Here is a 26,470-nt window from a genome sequence, read left to right as displayed (position 1 = left end):
AGAGAGTGAGACAGAAGCCTGATAAACATGACAAGAGATTGCAAGATCTTCTGGCTCATTAGCTGGGAACGCTGGGACAAGGTTGCACATTCAAGTGTGGGTTTAAAGGAGACTGGCAGGATGCCTTGAATTTGTCATCAACACAAAATAGGTAATGCAATCCAAAATGGGAACATACTGGATTAAGCAGCTATGAAGCTTCCAAGGAGCTCCAAGCCCTTTAATGGCAGCTATAGAATCTGAGGTACAGGGTCACCAAAAGTATCTAAAAGCCAAGTGTTATGTAGTCTCTTGTTTTTAGAGTAAATATAGGACTACTCTAGAAGTTATTCTTAGTTTTATAGGTGAACTGAGGATGTAATATAATAACCAGGCTAATGATGCATATTTAAAACTGTACTATGCCTATTTTATATTACAGTAAAACCTCGATTATCCATCAGGGTTCAGGACTGAGGTGGTGACAGATAAGAGAAATGACGAATAACAGAACAGCTACTTTAAAAATGATATACAGTAGATTAGTTTAGTGAATAGTTGTATTTATTTAGAAAATAAAACTATATTAACAAAAATATAATAAAGTAATAACAAAATGCATTTATTCATATAATATTATAACAATTAGCATAATAAGCAAACACGTTTTACTCTGAGTCTTCGTTAGTAAACAAACAGTGCCCTGTCTTATTCTCCATTATCTGGGTTACGGAGCACATATCCAAAACATAAAGAAAACTTTCCTTACCAATCAGTTTATCCCCTATCATTCTGTCTTTTTCTATACCACAAACACTCCTGATTATTTTCTCCTGGCTCCGTACTCAAAACTTCCGCTGCACCTTCCTTTTTCTCCTAACTTCTCTTGTCGCTCATCTCCTAAGAGGCATGTCTGCCCCTTACAAAACAGAAGCCCTTCACCTAGTGCCATCACTTACACAGCATTGCACCCTTTTTGATCCCCAACAGCGCATCACAAGCTGCCAGCAAATCACAATATATTAGCAAAACATAATGTAACAGAATTTAAAAAGGAAATGATAATACAGAAGAACATTAATATTAATACAGAATAACAATGCCGTTAGTGGTTTCCATTTTTGACACGTTTTTCAATTTTGTCGACATCACGCTTTATATCATTATTCACTGTTGTTCTTCCTACTCCATAAACTGAAGGAATACTTTTAGCTCTTTCGCTGTTGGTAAAGTTGTTCCAATGTGCATAGCTCACAGCGTCCCGCACTGCAGTAGTAGTACAGTAATAGGTAGGCGCTGCCGTACAAAATGGGTTTTTTTTGTCGGTGAAATTAAAACCTGGATGGAACATAACTCTTTAAAATTAAACTGCAATAAAACTAAAATCCTGCAAATGGCACTAAAGAGCAACTTAAGAAAATTAACCTCTTTCTCAATCACTCTTGATGATGATCTCATCAGACCTTCTTCTAATGCTAGGAATCTTGGTATCATTTTTGATTCCTCCTTTTCTTATTCCACCCACATAAACCATATTAAGAAACTTTCTTATTTCAACCTCCATAACATATCCCATTCACTCCTTCCTGTCCTAATGCTGAGAAACTTATCCATGCTTTTATGACATACTGCATCGATTATTATAACTCCCTACCGGCAAGTGCCCCTTCGCAATCCTATATCACAGCTCCAGTTGATTGAAAACTTTGCTACAAGAGTCCTTACACGATCCAGCAACACTGAGCACATAACACCCATTCTGCTTCACCTTCACTGGCTCCATGTTTCTTACAGGATATCGAGCATAAACTTCTATTAATAACCTACAAAACTTTAAATAGCCTTGCACCGGACTACATCAGTGACCTTCTCTATCACTACACTCCTGTTTGCCCACTAAGGTCCTCTGATTCTGGCAAACTTGTTGTGCCCCACACAAACCTGCACTCTGTGTGTGACAGGGTCTTCAGCTGTATAGCACCCAGACTTTGGAATGATCTCCCAAAATTAAATAGATCAACTGACTCAATTCATTCTTGTTCAGGAAGTCTTTTAACGAAACCTAACATTCTGCCCCTTCTTTCATTTTACCTCTGTGCCCAGATGCTCAGGATAATCTGTGTGTGTGTTGTATCACAAATTATTTGTTCAGGCTTTTCTTCTAGTATTTAATTTAGTATTTTTTCTGGTGTGTTGTCTTTTATTCTATTTAATGCTTTGTATATCCTGTGTTTATCTGTTTTAGCGTTCTATGCAGAAAATATTTTTATCCAATGTTACATATACCCTTCTGTTCTTTCTGAGACTCTGTGAAGTGCCTTGAGCATGGGAAAGGCGCTTTATAAATAAAATATATTATTATTATTATAGAGTAGTATTCATTAATCAGAAGTAATTCCTGTGTCTGGCACATCCTTGGAGCTTCAAGACAACAGAAGGCCTTCATCAGTATTTTATTAGCAGAGCTGAGATGTGAGATTTCTTTTTAGTCTACCTGCCTACAGTACCTATGTGGTCACTAGGACCCCCAGATTCCAACTTACAGGTCCCTACTGAAGGCTTGAAAAAAGAAAATGTAATTTTCAAAGAAGTTTGCCTATTCATGATAACACGCTAAATGAAACCTTTAAGGAACCAACGTTTTAAAAAAGAATCACCAGCATAGGGATCGGGTGCATTTAAGGTTATAAGCTGAAAATTAATTTTAAAAATCCATTTTAATAAGTCAACCATCAAAGTGATGGCCATTTGTTCCACATGTGTTTTTTTTTTTTTAATAATGATGGCAGCTTTCCCCAGATGGCTGTTTCATACATTCATAAATCCTGGCCAGACAGTAGGTAAACAGCAAATCATTTTTGTAAAATCCTACTTGAATGCTTAAAAAGGCTAGAATGGAAAAAGCAGAGTACAACAGATCAATATAAAAGCAAGTGAAATTAACTTTTGTCTAAGGAAGGTAGGGACCCATTGTTATTCATACTCAGTTTCATGTCTTGGACGTTATCCCCGTGACAATTCTTTGATAAAGAGCTGACCCCTTCATCACCCTCCAGACTCAGATAGTCCTGCATTTAACAAGACTCTTGGCCACCCAGAGATGACAGCCCAATCAATCGTTGGAGCTCATCTTTACTCTCAGTGAGTCATTCAGTCCTAAATCTTCATATACATCCCCGCCAGACCACATATATTTAAGTTTATTCTCTGGATTATATTAGAGTGTCCTTTATACCTACTTTGTTATTACAGTATATCTGTTTGTTAGCTGTCAACATTAGCCCAGCCGTGTTTGCCATGAGATGTGCTAAAAAGATTTGAAGAATTATTTTTGCTGGTTTTATAGATGTAAGATTTACATGACCATTTTATGTATTTTTTCCAGCTTGTATGTATGTATTTATTTATTTATTTACTATGAAGGAGCATTATTTCCCTTCATTTTATTGTGGTTATGCAGTCAGTAACTTATAAAAGTAACGGTTAGTGTCTAAGAACACTGCAATTTGGGTTTAACTTTGGTGTAGGCCGATATGGGTTTTGGAGTCACCACAGCAACTCCATCCAGTTCATTTGGCATCTTAAGGGCTGCAAGAAGCAACTGGGTTTGTGGTGTACCTGGGATGTTGCATATATGGACAGGAGGAGTGTCTTTGCTGTCTGTTACTCGTTTATTTTGTCACAGAAAGAACAGCTAGTCTCTCTCTCTGAAACCTCTGGGGAGAAACGAGAGAGTTTAAATTAAATTTAAAGCCTGCCTGTAACATTGAGTCTGAGGAATGCAATTGAACAGACCATAAACTGACAAATAACAAGAGGATTAGTGCTGTACAGCTCTTAATGAATGAATTGTTTTTATTTATTTATTGTGCTTTTGTGGACACTTTTAAGACCCATTTTTATGAATTCTTTAGTACAACTTTAGTGAAAGTATACTTTAGACTGTTTTATGCTTTTTTTTTTTTTACTTAATTGCACAAAAAAGTGTGTACTTGTTGGTGCCTTATTGGTATTTGGTTCCATTATTAGACATCCATGTTCCATAAAACTAAAGGTTGAGAATGCAGATTATCATATTTATATTTATTATAATTAGATGCTATGTTGCATTTAATTGGAGGACCCCATTGTCATTGCCCTAGCCACGAACTTTGACAGCAATCTTTGTCCCAAGCCATTTACCAGAGGATCACACTTAATATTGGCCTGATGTTTACATGTGGATTTGTACATTCTTACCTGCATTTTAGCTTTCAATGAACACAATTCTTGGATGCCTTCATTACTCATATTACACCAGATAGACTGTCCACAGTCTTTAGATCTATATTCAGATGTCGTGCTTCATACTGAAAAAAGCTGAGTGACCTACATGTACTAGATATACTGTACAATCTGTTTTCCATGTGGCTCCTCAGTAGTTTGCTGTGTAGTTCTATTTATGCACAAAATACATCTTAGCAGCATATAGTACAATCTATACATGCAAATACACAAAATCAGACTTTCAGACATTATTCAGAACCCTTTACTTTTTTCACATTTTGTTATGTTGCAGCCTTATGGTACCTAATTTGGGTGCTAAATTCAGCCTAAGTATTATCAAATGTGAACTGTCCCCAGTTATCTCCACTTGATGCATAAAAGTGCTCAACAGCACATCTTTTAAGACTGTGTGCATGGGAGCATGAACTACGATGAATACCGCATCATGAAGTGGGGCAGTTTTTAGGTCATAATATCACCTTAAGAAAAGGCTTGATAATTTAAGAACTACAGTGATCCCTCGCTATATCGCGCTTCGCCTTTCGCGGCTTCACTCCATCGCGGATTTTATATGTAAGCATATTTAAATATATATCGCGGATTTTTTGCTGGTTCGCGGATTTCTGCGGACAATGGGTCTTTTAATTTCTGGTACATGCTTCCTCAGTTGGTTTGCCCAGTTGATTTCATACAAGGGACGCTATTGACAGATGGCTGAGAAGCTACCCAGCTTACTTTTCTCTCTCTCTCTCTCTCTCTCTCTCTCTTGCGCTGACTTTTTCTGATCCTGACGTAGGGGGATTGAGCAGGGGGGCTGTTCGCACACCTAGACGATACGGACGCTCGTCTACAAATGCTGAAAGATTATCTTCACGTTGGCTACCTTCTGTGCAGCTGCTTCGTGAAGTGACATGCTGCACGGTGCTTCGCATACTTAAAAGCACGAAGGGCACGTATTGATTTTTTTTATCTGTCTCTCTCTCTCTCTCTGCTCCTGACGCTGCCGCCTTCAACAGCTTTGTGCCGGGGTACTTCACATACTTAAAAGCAAACAGCCCTATTGATTTGTTTGCTCCTTTGAAGAGGAAGATATGTTTGCATTCTTTTAATTGTGAGACTGAACTGTCATCTCTGTCTTGTCATGGAGCACAGTTTAAACTTTTGAAAAAGAGACAAATGTTTGTTTGCAGTGTTTGAATAACGTTCCTGTCTCTCTACAACCTCCTGTGTTTCTGCGCAAATCTGTGACCCAAGCATGACAATATAAAAATAACCATATAAACATATGGTTTCTACTTCGCGGATTTTCTTATTTCACGGGTGGCTTTGGAATGCAACCCTCGCGATGGAGGAGGGATTACTGTGCTTTAGTTTAGTTCTTTTCTAAGATAGAAACAAAGTTACATGAAAATCTCCTGAACTTTGTCAGATGTTTTGCCACCTCTCAATCATATATGATATAAACTCTTATATGAATTACCATATGTTTTTTGGGATATAATCTTTCCACAAGTCCCCCGTTTTAGTCCACTGCTGTATTCTTTAAATGACAAGCATTCACATACAGCATATCACCTTCAGTATCGGGAACACAAGACACATGTTTTTTGTGCATGACACAAGAGCTCAGTAGTAGATTGGGTACCATTCAATTAGATGATGTGTTCTATAAAATGAATCCCATTCATACCTGATTGTACATCCATATTGAAATTCTTTTTTTGTGGAAATAGCATGTCATTTCTAACGCTTATGCACTGGTAAGTAGGAAAACTGCAATCACACCCTCCTTCAGATGTAAAAAGCACATCTCCATTTACATCTCCTGGAAAACCTTTGAATATTCTTATAAATTATGTTATTCAAAATGTCCATCCCTGATATTGACACTGTATGCCCCTGTAGAATAAATTGCAGACATCAGATGAACTCCAGTGGAGCACCTGCAGTCCTGGACTTAGCCTAGTTGCTCAACTCTGGACTTTCTATAGTCTTATTTTGTCTTTGTTGTAATATGGAGATCAGAACTGCAGATGAGGCCTCACTAGTGCATAGTATAAATTAACAATAACCTCTCTTCTTTTGTATTTGACACATCCTGCTATGTAACTTTAAATCTTATTGACCTTCTTAATTGCTTTTTTACAGTCTGCATGTCGACTTTGGTGAAACCACTACAACTCCTAATTCATTGTTATAAGGTGTACTTTCAAGCCCCAATTATATATATTCAAATATAACATTTACATAATTTTTACAAGATGAATATGTTTCATGATGCTGTTATACTCACCGTATATACTCACGTTTAAGTTCTCCCTTGGATAAGTTAGGGCTTGATTTTACCATATAATTTCTGGAATTTTATAATGTTTTCTGTGTATTGTGCCTACATGACCACATGGTAATGCCTGAACTGTTTCGAAGTAACGTTTGCACTGTTTTGTGTTTTTTGTATCTCACACCCTCATACACCTTTATCATAAGAGCATCCCTTATCTACGGAGCATTCGATCAGAAGGAAATATAAAGCTGGTTTTAAATTAAAAATCGTTAAAGTGGCGAAAGAAATTGGTAACTGCACTGCTGCAACAAAATTCAATGTGTCTGAGAAACTGATGCGAGATTGGAAGAAGCATGAAGACATAAAAAAAAAAAAAACTTAAGTGTCGCATTTTGGAACAGGCGTATAAGTTGGGGTCTGATTTTATGATCAATTTTTCGGGTTTCAAGACTCAGCTTATACACTAGTATATAGGGTACTTACTTATTGTTTATTTCACTACATTTAGTTAAAAGTTTTCAGTCATCGAAATGGGTGTATAAATATCAATAAAATGAGCATGTGTTCCCATAACCTGTGGTAACTTGTTCTTGGAGGCCATTTTGCACAACTATAAAAGAAGACCCAGAAAATTGGTCTTTCCTGCCTTATTGTTTTTTTTAATTGTTAGTGATATTTTGCTAATTTTTTAACTGTGCTCTTGCGCATTGCCATTTTTTCAGGTTTATTTTATCATTTTCCATGTTTAGTATATAGAAATTAATTTTAGTGAAATATTAACTGTTTGGATTCAAATTAGTAGGTGCTCACACTGACTGTGGGCTGTAAGTAGGATAGCCATTTGTCTTCCTTTCAAGTTAACAACACACATTGTTTTCTTTGCATCTCTTTCTGGTGTTAGGTCCTTAGCATCTCAGCTGCAGCTTTATGTCTTTTTTTTCATACTAGCATATGGTGGCACCTAAGGTTCCCCAATGAAACATCAAATGTCCATTAAATACAATAATGTATGATGTCACCACTTAGAAATGCTTTACATTTCATCGAATAGATACACAATTAGCATATTGATCAAAAAGTAAAGGAAAATCAGGGTATTTTTTTACTGGGTTAAAAAAAAGAATTTGAAAATGTTTTAAATGGAAATATTTTTCTATAATTCTCATATCATAGTAAGCAACTCGACTGCAAGTATGAGCTTGAACTATTAAATAAATTCAACAGCATAGTTGGTTACTTAATTTTAACTTTTAATTCTACTAAATATTATCATCTATTATATTATATAAACTATTTTAATGTTGGATTTCATTGTATTCAAGCAAACAAAGAGGGAGTCTTTTCATCAATGTGAGTGAGGTGTGATATAAAAGGGAGTATACTACTGGTAAAGCTAATTTTTATAATTCAGACATAGAAGTACTGGTTATCAGAATTTGTCCATGTTACTTTCCTAGGGAAAGAGATAAGTTACTTAATCTTAATGTTTGTATTTCTCCATTTGCATATGTGGCCTCTGCAGCTGTAGCGAATCACTCTGTTAACAACAATCTAAGGAAAAATAATTCTGACCCTGCAGTTACATTGTGTGGTTACTTCAACCATGTGATTTTGGAAGGAACAATGGCAAACATCCCTTATAATGTTTTATGTTAAAATTAAGGAAACAACAAACTGGACCTGCTCAAATGTTAAAAATGTCTTAAAATGTAAACCTGTGACACATTTGGGCAGATCTGACCACATTCTGATCCATCATATTCCCACAATAACAAGCCTTTTATTAGATGACAATCTGTTGCCATCAGGATGTTGAGCCTAGAGGCTGAAATGGTTCTGAATGACTGCTTCCAAATAACAGACAGGGAAATGATGTGTAAGGCACGTAGGGATGATATTGAGGGACTTGGTCATTGTATCACAGACTATACTAATTTTTGTGTCTACACTATTTTCCCCTTAAAAACAGCACACAGTTTTCAAAATAACAAGCCCTGGATTACTAAGGAGTTAAATGTGTCCTCACTGAGAAGCAGAAACCATTAAAATCTGGTGACATCTGGTGAGGCTGTAAAAAGCATACAGTGAGTGCTGAAGAAAAACTAGAGTAAAGGGAAGGAATTCAATCAGAATAACACAAAGGATGTTTGGAATGGACTTAATGGCATAATTACTGGACTCAGACAATCCAGGGTTCTGGTGCTAGAAAGGGATGTGGACAAAGCTAACACCTTGAACCAATTTTGTAATAGATTTTCCCTACTTCCACCACCATTGTCTTCAAATAAACCCTCCCCCAAATGATTCCTACTGCATCAACAACCCCTACCACTTCAACTAGTACAGCCAGTGATGAGTCCACCTGTGACCATCAGTATGGGCTGTCCATAATTGATGACCAAGTGAGGTAACAACTGAGGAGATTACACACATGAAGAGACAACAGGACTGAGTCAGTTCTTAAGGCCTGTGCTGACCCACACTGTGGTGTCTGTGCTGCCTGTTCAGCTTAACACTAAGACTTCAAAAAGTGTCACTGTTGTGGAAAACATCTTGCATTGTTTCAAAGAAGGCATGCACCTCTTCATCTAATTACTAAATACCAGTGGCACTTATGTCTCACATCATAAATACTTTTTTAGGGGCTAGTCTGGGACTCTATGTGTCCCCTTGTGAAGGACCAGTTGAACCCACTGCAGTTTGCTTTTTGAAAAAAGACTGAAGTGGAAGATGTTTTTATTTATCTTCCCTGCCAGGCTTTTTCCAATGTGGCAGCACTGTGAGGATTATGTTTTTGATTTATCTTTGCCTTCAATACCATCAAGCCATCCCTATTAAGGGATAAACTCAGGAATATGCAGGTGAACGAGAATATGAATAAGAATAATGTTACACCTCCCGTTTATATGACACAACATTATTAAGTTAGCTAATGAATCACTCAATGGATGTGGGTCAAGAAACATCGCTGGGGCTCCTTCATAAAAAATGGCAAAACGACTTTATAATGCCTCAAATGACTGTGACTGCTCTTTTTATTTTAACAAAGTCAGAAGTTTTCTCTCTTTTTAGTAACTCTGGTGTATTTTGGGGGGTTGTTTTTATTTGTTATAATATTTATTTATTTATTAAGATTCTGTAAAACACTAAATTTCCCTCTGCAACAAATGAAGTATTATATTATATTATATTATATTATATTATATTATATTATATTATATTATATTATATTATATTATATTATATTATAATCAATGGTTGCAGCAGGGATAATATATGGTCTGGAAAAGGCCAGAAAAGAATCCAAAAAGAATCCTCAAAATGTGAACAGCAGAACTACTAAACCATGATCACCGGGCTTGATAGTGAGTGCCTGAAAATTTAGGTTGCCAAGTAACGAAACAATAAAGGCACCACAAGTGGCTGGTAGCATGTGGAGGGAATTGACAGCAGAAGCAGAAAGAAAAATCAGGGACAAGAAATTGGATTACAGCATAAAACTGCATGTGGTGATTTAACAATGGGTTCAAAAAAGGGCAAACACACAGGAATGGTACAACCATATACAATACAGAGCTGCAATTTTCATTTTATATCATCCACTCAGGAGATCTGTCAATTATATCATTTAATTTTTGCAATTAAATTACTTTGCTTTTTCAGACGCATACCATTAAAAGCACCATTTTGCAACTCATTATAAACATTTTGCTATTTTTACCACACTGACAAAAGACTGATTTTGAGGCCACTTTTTTCATTTCATGTCCCTAATGTTTCAACAGCTTTGTTATACCCTGCTGATTGTTGCAGCATGGAAAGCTTCCTCCTATTTTTGGAACCTAGTACACATTTACTCTTACAAAGCCTGACATAGAAAACATATATCTGTAGAAACCATAAGTGAATTTGGCTTAAACATCGGTAGGAACAAGTAGATGGTTCACTCAGTTTGAAATTTCGAAACCAATCCAAAACCTCATGAAGGGGTGATGATTAAAACAGCAAAAGAGTAATGGTGCTATTTTTAAGTGGATTCAACAGACAGTGAGCCTTTGCTTATAATGTATAAATGTCTATGGCTGGCTGTCTCCTAAAAAGACAACTGTTAAAAATATAAATAAATTCAGAGATCTGTTTGCATGTGTTTAAAAAAAGCATAACATGTTACAAAGGAAAAACTTTCCTGTAAAACCAGATTTTACTTTGGCATGACCCCAGCAGAACCACGGACAAGTCTTCATCATCACCTAACATCTAAACATATAACTAAAGTGCATGCCATACCTAAATATACAGTAGATGCATGCAGTATATATATCTATATCTATATATATATATATATATATATATATATATATATATATATATATATATATATATATATGTATATATATATGTATATATATATATATATATATATGTATATATATATGTATATATATATATATATATATATATATATATATATATATATATATATATATATATATATATATATATATATATATATATATATATATATATATATATATGTATATATATGTATATATATATATATATATATATATGTATATATATGTATATATATATATGTATATATATATATATATATATATATATATATATATATATATATATATATATATATATATATATATATATATATATATAAGTCCTGTGAGTTGTGACACTAGACCCCAGTAAATGTTGGGCCACCAGTCGGGTTATCCCATTTAATTAACAGAAAAGCTTTAAACAGAAATAGCACCTAATGGTGCATATACAGCAAAATAAAAGAGTCCTTGTGACTATCACGTCTGGTTCGCAGTGCCATCTCTTGAGTGTTGTTCCAGAATGAGACGCCTCCTTCTGTGAGCGTCTCAAATATATAGCCCTCTGACTGGAAAGGGCGAACTGATTTGGCCTCATTAGGCGTCTTTTTTGGGCCGTGGGAATAGAAAGACCGATAATCAAGGATTTTACCAAGAATGTGTTAGGAGAAAGATATTTATTTACACAATTCTTCTCTAAACACTGTACGCTGCTGTTATGCCATGTAATGATGTAAAAGTCAAAATGACAACAAGATATATGAATTAATAAGTAAATTTCAGGTAATGAGTTCTTGAATTGATAACAACTATTTTATTTTTCTATTTCAGTGTCTTTCCATAGTTATTTTACATTTTTGTTTTAAAGTGCATGGATTGGAGGATTTTGGGGTTGGGTTTTTAGGAAGTGACACTGTGGATGGAGTCTGTTCAATGTTACAGTTTGAAGGTATTCATTACAAAATTTTTAATGAGTCGTCCCAAGACATGTTTTCTCATTCAAGAATCACGTTTGGCCCCATGAGACTGGACACACTTTAGTGTATCTACATTATTTCCTAACCCTTGGCAACCACACAGTTTATGGTTTTAAAATCACAGTAAAATAGGTGTTTTTTCCTTTTAAGAGCTACAAAACTCAAGGACCATTACATTCTTTGACTCTTCCAGTGACCATTGTAATACTGGCCCTTACAAAGTCATTCTTTAAAGAGTATAAAACATTATAAATATGTCTACAAAGAAATGCTTCATGGCTGTGGTTTACTTAGGATGCTAATCTGAAGTTATCATTTTTTGAAAACAGAAAAAGTTGTAGACATTTCAGCATATTGTTTAATCATAAGAGGGATTTGGCTTTAAAAAAATCTTTGACAGGTCAATATTTCCAACTCCAAAATACATCAAAGAGAAATTATCAGCACATTTTTTCTGAGCAAATGAAACGAACTTTTTGAATCTGCACATAAAATAAAATCATACACTTATGACTGACTGACTGGCTTTATTTGTATAAGCTATAGGCTTCCACATTCTGTTCCACATTATTGCACTGAGAAATTTCACCCAGAAGATGAATGGTTGTATCACAGATTTTGCTCCTTCTTGATACAGGAGAATGAGACTGTTATAGTACACTTAAGTGTAAAGAAGTTTTTAAACGTTAATAAAAAAAAACACTGCGGCTAAGACTTTCATAGATCCTTGAGGATCAGCACTTCATGTTTCTTTGACAGTGTTAGGCCTCATTATCAGTATAAAGCATCTCTTAAGTTCAGTTCTTCAGCAAAGGCTTGCGTTTTATTAGGAGCAAAATAGCCAGTACAATAGAATTTTTGTGTGTTTTTGAATGCTTAATTTGTTTTAGGGAGACTGAAGAGCAGAGAGACATTGTTAAAGAGACTGAGATCATTACATAGATTGATCAATAAGAGTACAGGTAGGAAAAACAAGAAAGATGGCACAAGAACATTCTGAATAACTTGAAATCATGAACAAAGATATTCATGATTGAGGGGAAAATTACAAAAGCTTGCTTAAATACTGTGATTAATGAGAAATGAACAAGTGAAGTAGACCATAAGTATGTATAAAGAGAAATGTAAATTAGCTGCCATATGAGGCTGCATGATAATGTGGGCATGATTAGAAGAGGAATCGAGTGCAACTACATGGCTACCATGTTTCACGAGGATGTAATGAATGTTCTATCAGACATACTGTATCTTGTTTTTTCACTTGCAGGAAACATTAAGGGGCAAAACCGAGAATAAATGCTGTCTAAAGCAAAGGTTGTTTTACAGAGAGTTTTTATATCGTTTACCAGACTTTGACAAAACCAATGTCAAAGTTGTAGCAAAATACAAGTTGTAAGCAGAATCTTTTCCTAACTTTTTTTTATTATTTAAGCACTCGCGCTCTTGCATATGTTGTTTTTTTTTTTGTTTTCTGGTGCAAAATTTGGACACTTGCTTAATGTAAATTAATGTGCCATCAGTCAAATGGCTTATTAATTACCATCCTAACATACGCATAGCACCACAGCACCCAGACACTGAAAATGGGTCCAGAAATCTACAACATAAAATGATGGCAGCCGCGAGAAATAAATATCATGAAAAGTGATGACATCAGTGAAATAATGGTAAAATCTGTTAAAAAAATAACACTTAATATAGTTCAAAATTAAACAAAGCAAAAATTATGTTATCAAATTCCTAATAAATGGTAGTTGTTTATAAACAAAGAGTGGATATCCCGATGAGGAGTGCATTACAATAGTCCAGACATGATCCAGCTTTTCAGCATCACAAAGGGAGAGGCAAGGACAGAGTTTGGCTATGTTTCGGAGATGAAAGAATGCAATTTTACAGAGGTGATGAACATGTGTCTCAAATGACAGATGGGAGTCTAATTTGACACCCAAATTTGTAACAGAGGGGGAGAGGGTAATAGTATGACCAGAAAAGGAAATACAATTTACAGAGGAACGAAGTTTGATGGGGGGTACCAATTAAAAGAGCTTCAGTTTTGGTGCTGTTCAGCTTAAGGAAGTTCTTGGACATCCAGGCCTCAATCTCATCCAAGCAGTGAAGTGTTTCGGGGCGCCGGAACTGGAAGTGACGTCTTTCGGGGCATCAGAACCAGAAGTGACGTCTTTGCAGAGAAATCAGGCAAGTTTTCCTGTATCTGGTCTGCAGAGGAAACAGAGGAGAGTTTAGTCCACCCCGCCACCCCCTGGCCTTGTGTGGAATTACCTTTCAGTCCACTCAGTGTTCTCCTATTCGCACGTGTATGACACAATGTAATTGCACACATGTGCAGTCTCATCTCACAACATTTTCAAAAGCCTCTTAGTCCTAATCATCTCTACATCAACCAACACCTTCAGAAACTGATGTGTATATGATTTTATTATTAATAATATTATATTTTTACACAAAATATAAACCCTGCACAAATAGCATACTTACTTGTGGCAGTGTGCATTTTATAAAATCGTTCCAATTTGTTGGTAAAACACCCTTTGTAAAAGCAACATGGGACAGGTGATAAAAACATCAGTTTGAAATGGAGATTTATCATGCTCAGTATCCTGAGCTGCAGAATTACAAGTGACACTGATGTGGTAAAATTTAAGTCCATTCTGTTTTCTTTCTCTATAAAATTGCCAATGGCTACATCAATGACTTTTTACAATGTGATATTTAATCTTAAGATTATCCAAGATGGTTTTTTTTTAGATTTTGCCCTAATGTGCTCAAAATTTGCCCCTTTTAATGTTAAGTTTAACAGTTCTAGTTTTAGAATATGCCAAAATACTGAAATGTATTATATTAGGGTCATCAGACCCTAATGGTTCAGTCACCTGAACCCCTGAATTCCATCCTGGTTATTATAATTTACTAAATCTAGACATCTCCGTTCCCCCCAACACTTTTTGGTTCTTTAACATACTAAGTTAAAAACAACTGATTACATCTAAAAGCTCTTGTTCTTGTGCTGCACAATGTTTTAAGGTTATCACAGTTAATATTTGCATTATTGAAGTCCCATGAGTATAATATCCCCTAAAAATTTACTTTTCTAATATTATTAAAAATTGCATGTTGAAACTGTTGTCTGCATTGTGGATCTATAACACAATATCAGGCCTCTATCCCTAATACGTTTGAGATGAGCCCAGATATACTTGCACATTTGAAGCAGACACACTTTCAAATCCTTTTAAATAAATGGCGAGTAGTGTTTATCAGTGAAAATTACCAAATAATTTTTCTCAGTAAATTCTGTATTGTGTATTCTCTGGTGACCTTATTCACCGAATATTTTCCTGGAAATACACTGTCCGGCCAGCTTAGGCCAACATTTTTTTCCCCATTGCCCAATGATGCTCTGTTACGTCATGGAGCAGCAGCAGCCGTGTTCAGAGCTTTCAAAAGTGCGTACTATAAAATAGTTGCTGATATGCTTTTGTCATGCATGATGTAATGACCCTTCAGTACTCTAGACAGATTTACACCCCACATGCATTTAAAAAAAACAAAACAAAAAACTTGCAGTATTTTCATTTCAGGGGTACATAAACTGACCATAATGAAGATATTGTGAGTACTCCCATCATACTGTATATATAATAATGTGCTCTTGCTGTGCAGTGCTGCATGGCTAAATACACAACTAGCTATGTGTCACAACTATGAGTCAAAACAAGCCATAAAGGAGCCTCCCAATCAGAAAACACAGGAGACTCTGTAAAAAGCCAAAGATTTATTACTATTCAGTCAGTCATTTTCCAACCCGCTATAACCTAACACAGGGTCACAGGGGTCTGCTGGAACCAGTCTCAGCCAGTACAGGGCGCAAGGCAGGAACAAATCCTGGGCAGGGCTCCAGCCTACCACATATTTATTACTATTTACAAGGTTTTTCCTTTTGATGGAAGAAAAAAGTGCAAAGTATCTACACAGATACTTGGGGGTTGGGTGGGGGGGGGGGGGGGGGGGGTAATGTTCCATCTATGCCTAGAGTTGAGACAAACAATGAAACAAGAAAGTCCTACCCTGTGTGCCCCAAAATTGGAACACTGTGAGCGTGATGATATGTATATTTTACTTCTCTGTAGTTTGTGGCCATTTGTTGCATTTTGTTTGTGGTTATTGTTCCATCTGTGTCTTTTGTTGGTTGAGGCACAGTGGTTAGCACAGGTGCCTCACAGCACAGGTCATATTTTTGTGCCCAATAATGGGTTCCATATAGTTGGCAGACACTTCCCCCTTCCCTCAGGGACACTTAAAAGACCTTTGTAGAATTATAATCCACTCAAAACTAGCTCAGCTCCTTCTTCCCCTTTGACTTCAATGCATTTTGTGAAGTTTCCGAACATTTCTGTGACTTTGTGAACTCTGTGGGGTTTGCTAGTTACTAATGGGAACTCAATCGTGTTTTCAGTTTTGTCACATTCCTAAAAATGTGAAACCATCTATGTTATGTTATACTCAGCCCAATAACTCATATTTAAACATGTCTTTTTACTGCTCTAAAGTCATAAAGTAATTAAGTGCAACTACATATACCTCTAACTGACTTGTTTAATTATTGATACTCCTAGCATTAAGATAAACAGTTTTTAATGTATTACCCATATTACATTACCTTTTTAATCAGCCTCCAATGTTTCCTAAACCTGTGCCCCTCTATCCTACACCAAAATCTGAATGACATGTTAACCCTTCTAATCTCTTTAAACCTACCAGGACTGGCACAGGTCTCAGGCAGAACTTTAGAGAAGACCATGTTGTCAGTTCTATTTTGTAGTTTTGCACCTAAATTTTCAGATTTGGACAACAGGACTTTCAGTTCACCTTTACTATTGTGATTTGTTTCAGTCTGGAAAATTACAAATGGATCCACCGTTCCAGGGAGGTCTCCTAATGTTATAAGCATAGCAAGTTTTTGGTTTTGTTCCTGTCTTTTTTTTAAGGTAATTTTGTTTATTGTAATTTTCATTTTTATGTTATGGTTTTTGAACATGTGGAATTCAATTCTTTCATTATTTTATTGGTATGGAGTGATTTTACAAGTTTTAAAAGTAACATATCTTGGTGTAACACTGTCTTATTTTCTCATGGAGACCATCATTTTTGTTGGATTTGTGTGTTGGTGGTTAGTCTCAATGCTTCTGTCTGTTGGACGGAAGTGGTGTCACATGACACCAAATTGGGTGGCTGTGTAAATGTCTATGTTGAGCAGTTCCTTGTTATCTGAGATATTGGATAACAAAAATAAGATATTTGTATTGTCGATTAGAGACTTCATTGAGATTTACAGGTAAGAACTTTTGGATATTTTCTGTTTTGCAGTATTTGGTAACATTTTAGGCTTTGGTGAAAGAATTTAGCGGACTTGAATTTACAGGTTTTGATTTTCTGTAATGTCCTCCCCCAGTCCTTCATTTCTGTCTTGCTGCCTGTTTTAATCTTGCTAGAACATCCACCTTGTACATTAAGAACACAATGCACCATGCAAGACTCTCTTTCCATGTAGCAAACCTGTGCCTCAATAATGGTAAAAGCAATATAATCACCCATTATCACTACTTCCCTTTTTTCTTGGACTGGTTTTTAGGCTTCCTTTTGGGGTTCCTTATTCCTGTTTACCACCTCCAGGTCCTAAAAATCGTCAAACACCTCAGGCTTTCGTATTGATGACCCTGAAAAGTGTGCACCTCTTACCATGCACTCACAACTAAGCGGTACCCAACTGTCTCTACCTGTCTGGTCTAATATCTCCTCCTGTACCATTTTAAAGGACACCTGTGCAAGATCTGTCAGTTCTCGAATACAATGCAGGCCAGCCAGCAAGTCTTAAAAAGACAGTCATGTCATTAAACTTACCATTTGCAGCTGTTTCTATAACTGGTAAGTTTAAACATTATCTTACTGATTGTCTTCCAGTCTATTCAAATTGGCATCATTGCCAATGTATGAGGGTTGTGCATGAACAGTGCAGAATGTTTATTGGGAAAATTTGCCCTTAGAAATAAAAGGGTGTTGACCTGTGAGGTCATCTATTAATAATTTTATTATAGCCTCAGTCAAAATTAACTTGAGGCCTAAAGGGGAGTTTTGAATGCCAGCTGAGCTCTGGCTGAGACTGGGGCTAAAAATGGTTGCAGCTTATCAGCCTTCTTGTACAAAATAAGATATACTCAGCAACTATGAGAAGAGAGATCTTTCAGATGTCTGACATTTTTTTCAGAACCGTTGTGTATTAAAGCACTTTCAAAAATTGGACATGCATATTTGTTATATTAAAAGTGCACTTACACAAACTGGAAATATGTTTTATAGTACAGTTTTAAGTGTTCAGAGTACCCACAAGGTATGGTCAAAATCCAGAGACAGGGCATTTGTCTTTCCAAAAAGAAAAAAAAATACTCCATGTCCTCCTGGAACAACCTATAAATGGACGATTCTCTTATAGTAAAAGGTCTAAAAGAGAAGGGCATTATGATTTGGAGGTGTGAGTACTGTGTAGTCATGGATTAGTGAACGGGAGTATCAGTGCAGCCTGGTTGTTTTATGAAAAACCACTGAGTTCAGAAGTTAACTGCTAGAACTAATTCAAAGAAATGGCTGGTGCCAAATATGAAACCGTAAACTTGTTCTAAATGGCACAAGTGGAGAAGTTGACCAGTGGAAGAGTAGTTAAAGCAGGGATGTTTCTGGAAGACATCTAGCTACCCTACCAGTAGCAAAATGGTGTAAAAGTCAAGCAAAGTAGATTGGATTTTATTTATAGGCTTTACTAGTTTCTGGTCCTCTTTAGTAAGTTTCAAATGACCAATGCAGGCATACTGTATTGTGTTCTGTCTCATACAGAATCTGGTAAAACATGTTTATTGTGAATGATTGCTGTAATTTTGGCATGCTCCTTGCCTAAACTTTGCCTCAAAAAGTTATCCATTCTGCTGCAAACGCAACCATTTTTTAATTAATTTGGTGTGAGAGCAACTAGACATTTTCTGTTAGTGTCTTTGTTGAACGGGCAGAGGTAACAGAATGTTTTACCACATTTGGTATACAATTTGTTGTTGCCAGATTATGACAAGCGTGCTCTGGGATTTTTTCAGGTCAGGAAGACATATGTTTTGAGGTAATGTTGTTACACTCACTAATTAGCTAATTAACTGATGATTAGCATATGCAAGTAATAGCTTCATTGTATTCTGTGCATTATATTGTGTTACTGCTGTAGGAACTCTGAGGAAATATACACAGCTCACAAAAGTTTGACTCAAAGGGAAGACTGTCAGCTTAATCCATTGTTCAGTACAATCTGGAAACAAGTACCCTTTTTGCAACAATTTATACTAGTTTTTTGATAGTTTTTTCAGTAGCACCCCATGAAGGTGCTTTGTAATATCACCTAATAATTAAGCAGCTATTTGTATCTTGATAAGCATGTTATTGTATCCTTTATTGTATCCTTTATACTCCCCAACAATATGCAGTGCCATAGCATGTCAGCAGGTGGTGCTGTATATATTCTTAAATTGATTCTTGCAATCTTATTTCATTTCTTGAGTTTGAAAACTCGCTGTGTTATGAGTATCTGATTGTTTGGAAAAGTTCATTCCCTCTTTAAATTTCCTATTTTGCATTACAGTGATGTCAGGAAGAAGTGATTCAAGGGGAGTGAGCCTGGAAGGGGAAGTGATAATTCAGTCACTAGGAATATTAATTGTCCGTTATCAATGTGAGGATCTATAATTCATTACTTGTAATGGAAACAAGCTATGAAAAGAAAAAAACTTGAAATAGCTTTAAAATATGTTTGAGAATTCCATCCATTAACATAATTTTGGACCAAAACTTTTGCGTATTTCTCAAATAGCCTTAGATTAAAAATCACACCTAATGCATGAATTGTATTATTTGGTGTAATGCCAGAGAGAACTGTTTAATAGCAGGGGTGATCTTAGATCAAAATGTCACCAGGCAAGCGAAAATGTGAAGACAATAAAAAACAGGTAAGTAATTATTGGAATTTTTAAACATTATTCACCTAAAGAATAGAAATAATAGAATAAAGAACCTTAGAAGACTGGTGTCCTTCAACATCTGCAATAAGATGCTGCAGATGTTCTATCAGATGGTTGTGGCGAGCGCCCTCATCTACGCGGTGGTGTGCTGGGGAGGCAGCATTAAGAAGAAGGATGCCTCACGCCTGGACAAACTGGTGAGGAAGACAGGCTCTATTGTAGGCATGGAGCTGGACAGTTTGACATCTGTGGCAGAGTGACGGGTGCTGAGCAGGCTCCTATCAATTATGGAGAATCCATTGCATCCACTAAACAGTGTCATCTCCAGACAGAGGAGCAGCTTCAGCGACAGACTGCTGTCACTGTCCTGCTCTACTGACAGACTGAGGAGATCGTTCCTCCCCCAAACTATGTGACTCTTCAAGTCCACCCGGGGGGGTAAACGTTAACATTACACAAAGTTATTGTCTGTTTTTACCTGCATTTTTATTACTCTTTAATATTGTTTTTTGTATCAGTATGCTGCTGCTGGAGTATGTGAATTTCCCCTTGGGATTAATAAAGTATCTATCTATCTATCTATCTATCTATCTATCTATCTATCTATCTATCTATCTATCTATCTATCTATCTATCTATCTATCTATCTATCTATCTGTCTATCTAAAGTAAAACATATATAACCAGCTGTAAAGTAATATGGAATAACTGAGTAAGCCAGGTTTTAATTTGGATTATACCAGCCCCAAATTGCTGCACCCATAACTTCACCACTGGTTAGTCCAGTGATGATACCCAGTAATATGCTGCCAACTCCTGGAGGCTTGTGGTGTTTAAACCTTGGTGCTCCTACATTACTTTGTTAAAATAGCCCATTCCAACCATTCTTCTTATTTAAATCTAGATGTTTTGCATTTGGATGGCATGAAGGCTGCCTCTGAGAAATGTAAGTGAATTAGCCTACAGCGCATGTTATAGGTGATAGTGAGTAGTATGTTGTCAACCAACAGTGGCTTCCACTGTTCCTACCCTGGCACACTTTCTGTATTGTGTTAGAATAGCCAATTTCAGTAATTGTCTTCTATTAATCTAGCCATTTCGCATTTCTTTGGAGTGAAAGCTACATCTGAGTGGTATAAATGGAAGGAGTACACAATTGCTTATGTATTGGCACCTTTGTCAACCTCCTATAGTGACATAATAATGTCTACTCTAGGGCCTATTCAGCACAGCTTGTTCCAACAGGGCTGTCTTTGTGTTCTTAACCTACTCTCTGAAAGAGCAGGCCTTCCAGTGGAATGAGCGTGTGGATTTAAATTTCAATGCAGTTTTGATTCTCTAAATGTGCAGATCATCCAATTGGATTTTTGAAGCTGCTGAAATCTGCTGAAATTATTTTTTTATGCGCCAGTCCCTGTGCAGTGTAGCTAATTAGCATCAGCCGCTTGTGCCTAAAGCAAATAATGAATGACAGATTGCTGGAACTATAGTAAGGTGTTTTTAATTATAATAGGTGGTCTCTGACCTCTGTGCAAACCATGATGGATGTTGCAGAAACACAATCAAATATGAAGAAGTACCTGCTGTCATAGCCAAGAATTACTACAGATGGTAATTTCCGTAATATCAGTACAAAATGAGTAAGTCGAATAGAAAGTCATCCTTGTGTTTGTCAAATCACCTCAGCACCCTGCTCTATTACCATAAATATGTCATGTATCTATACTCTCATTCATTTGCACGTGTCATTTCAAAGAGCTGCCTGTGTAAGCACAGGGATCTGATGTAGGTCACATGCAAATACAAGATTAAGCCATTAGATAAAATGTCTATCCTAAAGAAAAGAAGCAAAATTGCACTTTTAGTTCTGCAAGGGTAGTCTTGTAACATACAGTCCACAACTTGAGAATAGTGAGCTTTAAAGAAAGTGTCCTTTATTTGGTAACAAAGGTGGGACCCAAGTGCTGCCGTGCAGCGGGCAAAGCCTCATCACCACACCAGTTCTGATCCCCAACAGGCCTGACCCCATTGGCTCTCGGATGGTTTGCGACTCTTCTGGGGATGGGAGTAGCCTTCCTATAGGCGGCTGCAGCAGAGCTACTCCCGTGGAGAGCAAAAAGGAGTCCTTTCTGTCGTCTCACGGCTGTGTGAAGTTTTTTTTTACGGTGGCTAGAGTGCCAATCCTGCCACCAACCCCCATGATTTCCCTGCAAGGAAAGGGGTGTGTGGCACTCCTGATATCTGTGCAAATGGACGAAGGTCCAAGTGTTTAGAGTCCTGGTACTTCCTGTCTTGCTATATGGTTGCAAGACATGGATGCTGTCCATTGACCTAAGATGAAGACTGGACTCCTTTGGTACTGTGTCTCTTCGGAGAATCCTTGGGTACCACTGGTTTGACTTTGTGTCGAATGAGCAGTTGTTCATGGAGTCCCGAATGAGGCACACTAACAGCATTATGAGGGAGCTTCAGTTACGGCACTACGGCCATGTGGAGCAATTCCCCGAGGGTGATCCGGCTTGCAGGATCCTCATTGTTGAGGACTCAAGGGGCTGGACCAGACCAAGGGGACGCCCACATAACACCTGGCTGCGGCAAATAGAGGGTCATTTCCGGAGGGTGGGACTAGACCGCGTGTCTGCCTGGAGGGTTGCCAACCAGGATCCCGAGTTGTTACGTTGTGTGGTGGGTGCGGCAACGAGCTGTACCAGTGCATGCTCCCCAACCTGACCTGACCTAGTAACAAGGGTGCATCAGTGTGTTCATACTTTGGGACCAACAAATGGGGAAGAACTAGTTGATCGTGACAGTACTATGAAGGAGAAACTCAACCTTTCTGCCCTAGATTGGATTACATTGTGGCGGTATGCTTCTTATTTAATGTTGCAAAAAAACCACACCTTCCGGTTTATATGGACTCCTGTGAGTGTGAAAGACAATGGACACAGAAAAGAAGGTATGACAAACTTGTGTTGATTTTTAAAAAGTATTTCTTGGATATTTCTTGAAAATATAATGACAAAACTTATTCTTAGAAAAAAGCAGAGCAAATCTGTTAGGAATTGGAATAAAAGACAAGATCATTTGGAGAAACACACAGTTTTAAAAAAATCCAGACACTTGGGACATCAAACCTGATTAGGTGTTGTAATGGGTTCACAAGTCAAAAAGAACAAATTGTCCTCATAAAAAATCAAGGTCTGAACTTTAAGAGCAGTACTGCCCTACTGCACCAGGCAATATTAAATTTGATTATGTACCACAAATTATGAAATTATCAGAATTTACTGCATACGTTTTCTAACAATTAATATATTTTTTGTGATACATCTTAATTAACTTAAATATGGATGGCATTTTACACTTTTGGCAAATTAAAGGCTTATACAATGTCAATTATGTTTACTTATGTTATAGAGGACTATGAATCAGATGATATATTTTTATTGATTTTAATTAGAAACAGATAACATTCCATACTGTCAAGTGAAATTTAACAAATCAAAGCAAGATTCTACCCCCACCTTCTTTGAATCAGATCAGATTAGATTATAATTAATTTACCCCCAAGGGGAAATTAAAATTTTACAGGAGCTCCAAAATTAAACATACATAATAAAAACAAATAATAAAACAACACAAAAAACTTATGGCTTGGATAGCAGAAAGCTGCTGCTGTCAATAACAGGCTTGTAGGTGGCAGTAAGATCACATCAGACCCGCTCAGATTGTAGCACAGGTTTATATTTAAAGGCATTAACATTTGGATAGCGCAGGTCCAGCTTGTAGTGTCCACAAGTGGAACAATTAAATAGACACTTGATTCCTTGTTTGACATCACCAGCATTCAGAATGATTCAGCATTAAGGTATTGTTACAGAGTGAATCATTTATGTTGTAGAATCAACAAGGAAAATGTAACTTACTTTCCTGGGCAGTGACATGGATGAGTTCATTCCATATTTCTCAATCACACATTTTACTCTTAATTGTACATGTTCCCCATTGTACATTCACAAAAAATCTATAGCTGCCCCCCCTCCTGCTTTTTCCAATCAGTCTGATGAAACCTGTCCAGCATTAAAACAGGGCCGGTCCTCCTCATTACCCAAAATATCACAATACCTGAACTTGCTGTTAATCACTAAGAGATGTAACAATTCAAACAACTTATATGAAAACAATAAAACATTTTTCATTATATAAATTCAGGCCAGGTCCCAATCTTTTCCACCTTACCTTTATCCATGCTCTGGATCTTCGCCTCTTCTGGCTCCAAACAAGCTGGTAACTTTTATCCTTGCTCAAGATATTTGCCCTTTCATCATTTTCATTTTCTGATGAATGCCTCTTCCAATAGGGCATAATGAGTCTGGTTAGGCAGCAGTGATCCTAGTGCTGTCAGGTGAAAAGAGAATTATTATTATATCCCACTTTACATTTCTTAGAGTCTCTTACATTCTCAGATGTTATGGATGAGGGCAGCCATCAGATCTTTTATTCTAACCATGTGACATTTCTTAAGTTGAGACACGCCAGTGTATCTCCTCAGTTTAGTTTAAAAGTACATTCAGAAATGTATGGTAACAAGTTAGAGCCCAAGTCTTAACATTACTAATTAATAAAATGAATTAATTATATTAAAAACATTAATAATTGTAAATAAAAAAAGAAAAACGGCTTCTGTAATGGCTGCTGCGTGATACGGTGCCCAGAAGTAGAATTATAAATATACCACATTTATTACCATATTTGTACTATAACATACCATCTACTAAATCTAATTCAGGGTCTCCAGTAAGGGGTAAGGTGTAGGTAGGTAGAGTCTATCCTAGCAGCACTGGGTGCAAAGCTCGAAGCAGCCTTGGGCAAAGTGGTAATCCATCAATAGGCCGACTCACATGCACGCGCACATTGACACTCACACAGGGCCAACTTGGAATCACCAAATGTTAGTAAGTGTTTAGGAACTGGAAAGAAAACCAAAGTACCTGGAGAAAAACAAACCAGACAGTGAGTGAATATATAAACTCCACATCTTCAACAACTGGACCCACCAGCACAGCGCACTGCACCATAGGATAGACATGCTATCTATCTATCTATCTATCTATCTATCTATCTATCTATCTATCTATCTATCTATCTATCTATCTATCTATCTATCTATCTATCTATCTATCTATCTTAGATGTATTTGGTTGCACTTTGTGTCATGGTTCTGTTCATTTAGCCAGACTTTAAGCTTGATAAACTTACTTTGAACTTGAAACTACACACATTTGAGTTTATTTATTCTATTATTCATATTCTACTTTTAAATAAAGCTGTTAATGTTTCTTTTTTCAAAAATAATAATGTAACTATTAATAATAACTTTTGTTAATAAACCCTTAAAAAACCTTCATAAATGTTGTAATACTTTCACCTTTACAGTAGACACTACCAAAAAATTTACAACTTATGGATTAATGATTTGTAAACATGTAAAGTTGAAAATACTGCATTTATACTTTCAGTGTTAAAAAGTAGGCAGAAACAGTTAGCCAGTTTTACAGAACAATAAACTTGTATATGATAAGTTAAACAAGTATAATTGATCTTTAAGTACATTTGTCACTATTAATACATGATTTCTCAATATGAATAATGTATTACTGAATGGTAAAGAATACCTATTAGTCATTTGTAAAATAATCTGTAAGTGTTTAAAAACAAATGTTCTAATATAGGAATTATTATTTAATGTCATTTATTTCTATTGAACTGTGGTGGGCTGGCACCCTGCCCGGGGTTTGTTTCCTGCCTAACGCCCTGTGTTGGCTGGGATTGGCCCCAGCAGACCCCCGTGACCCTGTAGTTAGGATATAGCGGGTTGGATAATGGATGGATGGATGGATTTCTATTGATTTTACATGAACGAATACTATGTTAAGTACGAATATTTGATCTTTACATTTTAATGAAAGTTATTATAAAGCATTACTAGTTTATGAGCAGGGTAGTAAAAAAATCAATGCAATATAATAAAAGACTGTCTGAACACAGTAGTTTGAGTAATGAAATATAATGAAAACATTACAGTGGAAAGAAAAGAAATCCTAATTTCAATGTTGTACACTTTGTTGTCATCTAGAGATCAATTTCAGGTGACTATGAAAAGATCTGCTTTGACAGGCAGGCTGTTGAAGTGCCTGTAGGAAACTTTTTAGGCACTTTTAACAACATTTCAAGCCTGGTGGGTCTAAATTAGTAACATTTTTTTTTCATTTCATACCTGGTTAAAATCGTATGGTATGTCTCTGCTGTGTGGATTCATCAATTGCTTTTCACAATTTGGTTAATTCAAAAGGATGTTTTGTCATTTCTTTCTGTTTTTCTGGACTTGATGAAACTTACTTTGAGCTCAGTGAGATGTTAATACTGTCCTCCGTTTGCTGGATAATCAACTTCCATGTCAAAAGATGCTAAGTAAATTGAATGCTTTCTTACCATAGGATAATATGTCAGTCTTCACATGTGATAAAAGTTTCTGATAGGTGATATTTTTTAATATAAGAA

At 36.4% G+C, this 26,470-nt stretch overlaps 1 protein-coding gene across 1 annotated transcript in view; it reads left to right on the top strand.

The window, feature by feature from the left end:
- The window catches only part of plcxd3 (phosphatidylinositol-specific phospholipase C, X domain containing 3), a 205,269-nt gene that overhangs the window by 171,246 nt on the left and 7,553 nt on the right, over positions 1-26,470 (top strand). The gene's annotated exons all lie outside the window — the stretch shown is intronic.

This window comes from Erpetoichthys calabaricus, chromosome 7, assembly GCF_900747795.2.
Source record: "Erpetoichthys calabaricus chromosome 7, fErpCal1.3, whole genome shotgun sequence".
NCBI lineage: Eukaryota > Metazoa > Chordata > Cladistia > Polypteriformes > Polypteridae > Erpetoichthys > Erpetoichthys calabaricus.
Note: the sequence above shows the minus strand (reverse complement) of the source record. Positions and strands in the feature narration are given on the sequence as shown.